Genomic DNA, 6,029 nt, shown 5'->3' on the forward strand with positions numbered 1-6,029 from the left:
TGCACTCTTGAGCCCAAAAGGCATAGACACATAACAGAAGGCTCCAAAGGGAGTGATGAACGCCGTCTTCTCCTGGTCCTTAACTGCCATGTTAATCTGATGGTATCCAGAATAAGCATCCAAAAAACTTAAGCGCTCACAACCCGCCGTAGCATCAATGATTTGATCAATATGATGAACGCCGGACAGGCTTTGTTTAAATCCGTGTAATCCACACACATCCGCCAGGTGCCGTTCTTCTTGAGCACGAGCACCGGGTTAGCTAACCACTCTGGATGAAAGACTTCCACGATAAACCTGGCCGCTAAGAGCCGGGCCACCTCCTCACCAATGGCTTTCCGCCTCTCCTCATTAAACCGTCGGAGGAATTGCCTGACCGGCTTAAATTTCGGATCAATATTGAGAGTGTGCTTAGCGAGTTCTCTAGGCACACCCGGCATGTCAGAAGGTTTCCATGCAAAGATGTCCCTGTTCTCACGGATGAACTCGATGAGCGCGCCTTCCTATTTCGGATCCAGATTGGCACTGATGCTGAACTGCTGAGATGAGTCACCTGGAACAAAGTCAACAAGTTTAGTCTCATCAGCTGACTTAAATTTCATTACCGGCTCATGCTCCGTGGTTGGATTTTTCAAAGACGTCATATCTGCCGGGTCAACATTGTCCTTGTAAAACTTCAACTCCTCTGTTGCACAAACAGATTCAGCGTAAGCCGCATCACCTTCCTCACACTCCAAGGCTATCCTTCGGCTGCCATGAACCGTAATGGTCCCATTGTGACCCGGCATCTTGAGCTGCAAATACACGTAACACGGCCGTGCCATGAACTTGGCGTAAGCCGGCCGCCCAAATAAAGCATGATACGGACTTCTTATCTTAACCACCTCAAAGGTTAGTTTCTCTGCCCTGTAGTTGTACTCATCTCCAAAGGCCACTTCCAGCTCGATCTTACCGACCGGATATGCCGACTTGCCGGGCACCACGCCATGGAAAACAGTATTGGACTGACTGAGGTTTTTATCAGTTAAGCCCATACGACGGAAGGTCTCATAATAGAGGATGTTGATGCTGCTGCCTCCGTCCATGAGTACTTTAGTGAATTTATACCCCCCAACCTGAGGAGCCAGCACCAAGGCCAGGTGACCCGGATTATCAACCCGGGGAGGATGATCTTCCCTACTCCACACAATAGGCTGCTCAGACCATCTTAAATAACGTGGAACCGCCGGCTCAACAGCATTCACAGCCCTTTTATGGAGCTTCTGCTCTCGCTTGCACAGACTGGTAGTAAATACGTGATACTGCCCGCCATTGAGCTGCTTTGGATTAGTCTGGTATCCCCCTGCTGCTGCTGATGACCCTGGCCGGACTGCTGATTAAAGCCCCCTTGAACATTCTGAGAATTGGAATTTGAACCGCCGCCCGGGCCATGAAAGCCGCCAGCGCCTGAGCCGCCGCCCGGGCCACTGTTGCTATTGAAAGCATTGGAATTTTTAAAGGCCTTCATGATTGCGCAGTCCTTCCATAGATGAGTGGCCGGCTTTTCCCTAGAGCCATGCCTTGGAAAAGGCTCATTCAGCAATTGTTCAAGCGTCGGGCCTGACCCGCCTGCTCGGGGAGGTGGTCTCCCCTTGCGCCGGTGGTTGTTACCCTGTGAATTGTCGTTGGCCACCAATTCCATACTGCCATCGGCCTTACGCTTGTTACCTCCTTGGTTCGCCGGGTTATGCTGGGGGCCCTTGCCATTGCCGTTCCGTTTTCCCTTCCCTGTCCTTTCATCATCCGACGCGGGATCCTTGGTACTATCAGAGTCGGCGTACTTGACCGGAGCCGCCATCAACGTACCCATATCATTGCAATCGCGCTTGAGCCGCCCGAGCTTCATCTTCAGGGGCGCAAAACGACAATTCTGCTCTAACATTAAGACTGCAGAGCCGGCTTCCATCTTATCAGATGAATGTATTATCTCTTTAACCCGGCGAACCCAATGGGTTGTAGACTCACCCTCCTGCTGCTTACAGTTGGTCAAATCCACAATTGACATAGATTGCCTACATGTATCTTTGAAGTTTTGGATGAACCGGGCTTTTAGCTCAGCCCAAGACCCGATAGAGTTCGGTGGCAGTCCTTTCAACCAAGTGCGGGCAGTCCCATTTAACATCATGGTGAAGTACTTGGCCATTGCCGCTTCGCTGACTTCCAGCAACTCCATAGCCATCTCGTAACTCTCGATCCATGCTCCGGGTTGTAAATCAGCCGTGTAATTAGGCACCTTCCTAGGCCCCTTGAAATCCTTGGGCAGACGTTCATTACGGAGAGCCGGCACCAGACAAGGAACACCTCCGGTCCTCGTAGGTATACCCGCGTCGATGGAAGCCGTCGGATAAGCTGGGAGTGGCTGGTAAGCCGTCAACTGAGCCGCCTGTTCCGCCTCTTGTCGTGCTCTGTCTTGGTCTACCGCGTTAAAAGCTCCATTATGAACCGGACCGTGGCCTGGAGGCAAGTCACGGCGTCGGACATTGCTAGAGCCGGTCGCTGAGACCATGTGTTTGCTATAACTCGGGCTCCGGCCCGGACGAGGGGTTGAATGAATCCTGTCCCGGCTATATGAATATGCCTCCTGTTGCGCCAGAGCCGTCTGAAGGAGTTCTCTGACCCGGCGGGTTTCCACCGCCGTCGGAGAGTCGCCATCGATTGGGAGAGCCGCCAATCGCGCCGCCGCGACGACCATGTTTTCCAATGGGTTGGCATAATGACCCGGTGGTATTGGCACGTACTGAGGCGGGGCGGCGTTCACCCGGGGAGGCCCCATCACTTGGGGCTGAATCGACGCTCCAGCCCCGGGTGCCGTGATCTCTGGCGGGTTACTGGGCCCTGCACCAGGCGTATTGAAGAGGTTTCGAGGATCGTAAACCGGAGGGAGTCGAGATTGGGCCTTTTGATGCCTTCTTCTCATGACCTCATTGGACGCGTTCTGATCCATCGTGAGCCGGAAAGATTGCGCCTGAATCAGGTGAGTCTAGGCATCGAGAGCCGCCCTCTCTGCAGCCATCCTGATCCCTTCCGCCGCCAGATCCTCCTTGGCTGTTGCTAGATCCAACCTTAACTGTGCCACCTCCGCGTCATGCTGAGCTTGATCCGCCGGGGCGACCGTAGCGGTTAACAGGGCCGTCATCTTGTCTGTGAGATCCATCAGCACCTGAGCCGGCGAGGGCACAAGGCTTCCTGCCCCGGCGGTGGGGTTTTGAACAGGTTGTGCGCCAGCCATGAAGATTCCAACCCGGTTCGGCGGCTCAAAGGGGTCCGGAATACTGTCGCCATCGGAACAACCCCTGAGCCTGCCATCTTGAAGTTGGTATAACGAGTCGGTCTCCTCTGTGGATGACTCGCCGTCAGAGCGAGCGGCCGTCTCCTCGCCGGATCCAGATCCTTCAGAGAGTCCTCCATGGACGCATCCCACGAAAGCATGCTTCAAGGCAGGCAGAGTTCGGGCGGGTCGTGCACGCTGAGCCGTCTTGACGAGATCGGCGCAGAGGTCCGGCTCAAGGCCCGACTCACCAATCTTGCCAATAAAGACATGGATTCCGCCGAAGGGGACCCGGTACCCGTACTCAATTGAGCTGGCGTCGGGGCCCCAGTTTGCATCGTCGATGTAGAGCTTGCCGCGACGACTCTTGGTCATCCGGCCCACAGCGTATCCCTTGAGCCCTTCGAAGCTGCCCTTCAAGAACTCAAATCCACCGTGCGCTGGCCCCACGGTGGGCGCCAACTGTCGTGGAATTGTCACGGCAGATGTTCTCATGCAAGGACTTAGTCGTGGAGCCTTCGCAGCTAGGAAGCTTAAAGGGGTTAAACGGGACAAGGAACACGAGGGTTATACTGGTTCGGCCCCTTACGGTGAAGGTAAAAGCCTACGTCCAGTTGAGATGGTATTACTTAGGGCTTCGATGACCAGGGAGCTTAATCGCTATGCCTGGCTATCGATCTGTTCTCTCCCGTCCTGAACCGCCGCCGGGTCGTCCCTTTATATAGAGAGGTTGACACCCATCGGCTCTCAGAGTCCCGTCCGGCTTATAACAGTATCCGGCTCGGACTCTTAACTACTCTTGCCTTACATTACAAGTCTTGCCATAACGGCGGTTTATCACTACGGGCCTTAAGCCGCCTCCGGGTCTTAAGCCCATTACTGATCCGCCATGTTCAACCTGGTACTGGGCTTCACGTGATGATCATTATGACGTAACCCGGCCCCTCCTGGGCGGGTGACTCTAAGGGTTATATCCTCAACAGTAATGAAGCTAGTGTTCATGAAATGTTGGAGTTTTTTCATCATGTCAAGGTTGTGAACATAAAGGTTGTGAGAAATGTTAAACCTGGAATTAGTACACAGGCTAATGAGAATTACATGAACACTCAAGAGAGCTGCTGTGTAAAAAATATTGTGGAGCAATCTAAGCTTCAGAATCAGATAGATGATAGAAAGGCTCAGCTTGAGAGGAGCAGGATTCAAAGAGAGGCAGATTTGAACCACTTTGAAGGAGACACTGAAGTGTCCGAATTTTGTTCAGATGATTCAGTTCATTCAGTTGGGAGTGCTGAAGCTGTTCAAATGGAAATAGAGTGTGCCTCTGAAGAGGACAGAGCATTGGAAAGTACTGCTATTGTGAAACATGTGAAGAACCCAGGTCCAACTAGTAGATGTCATAATGAGGTAGAGAAAAAACGTTTTGAATATTGGTTTCTTGAAGCAGATGAGTTTTGTTTTGCTGGTGATGTAGGCATAAGTGATGAGGAAGAAGAAGATGAAGTTGAACTACCATACCTCATGAAGAAGCCAACGACAAAGAGTAGTAAGAAAAAGATGAAGGAAAGGGTATATTTTGACCCCAAAATTCCCAATTCACATTTACTATTGTGCAAGAGCTTGTGTTTTGACAGTGTTTACCAGTTCAGAGAAGCATTAAGGGATTTTCATATAAGGACTTAGAGGTCTTTTCACTACCACAGGAACTCCCCAACAAGAATTATTGTTTGGTGTTCACAGAGAGAGCATGGATGTGAATTGTACATGTGTGCCTCCAGGATAGCTCATGAAAGAACTTTCTGCATTAAGAAGTGTAACATGGAGCACACTTGTCCAGCATCAGCAGAGAACACAAAGGTTACTACTAAGTGACTTTCAAAAGCAGTTGAGCCTTCTCTTAGAGCAGATCCTAGAGCACCTGTAGATGCACTTATTAAAAACAGCAAAGTCAAGTTTTCAGTTGATGTATCAAAGAGTGTGGCCTATAGGGCAAGGAGGAAGGCTATGAAGATTGTGCAAGGTGACCAGAAGGAGCAGTACTATAGACTGAGGGACTACCTGCAAGCAGTTATTGATACAAACCCTGGTAGCAGGTGTATAGTTACAACATTTGAGGACCCAGAAAACCCTGCACCAACTCCTAGATTTAAGTACATGTTCTACTGCTTGCATGCATCAAAGCAAGGATTTCTTAATGGTTGCAGGCCCTTTATAGGTAAATCTACAACTGCATTTTGTTCAAAATATCTTGTTCATAAATTTATGCTAGCTAATTTGGGTATGGATGCAGGGCTTGATGGTTGCTTCATCAAGCTAACCACCGGACATCAAATTCTTGCAGCCACAGGAAGAGATGGCAACAACATATACCCCATAGCCTTTGGTGTGGTTGATAAGGAAGATTCAGAGAGTTGGACATGGTTCCTAACCCAGCTTAGATGTTGCATTGGAAGTGGAAGCAAATGTGGAACCTACACCATTATTTCTGACAGGCAAAAGGTATGCACCCTATCTTAGCCAGTAGTTCAGATATATATTGTTATTACTGGCTATATTTCTTTTTGTTCATGACCATGGTTATTAATTTGTAATCAGGGTCTTCTTAAGGCTATAAATGAGGTGTTCCCTGATTCCCCTCAGAGATACTGCCTGAGGCACATATATGCAAATTTTAAGTCAGCTGGTTTCAGAGGAGCAGAACTAAAGAAGATAGTAGATCAGGCTA

Source organism: Aegilops tauschii, chromosome 4, assembly GCF_002575655.3.
Source record: "Aegilops tauschii subsp. strangulata cultivar AL8/78 chromosome 4, Aet v6.0, whole genome shotgun sequence".
NCBI lineage: Eukaryota > Viridiplantae > Streptophyta > Magnoliopsida > Poales > Poaceae > Aegilops > Aegilops tauschii.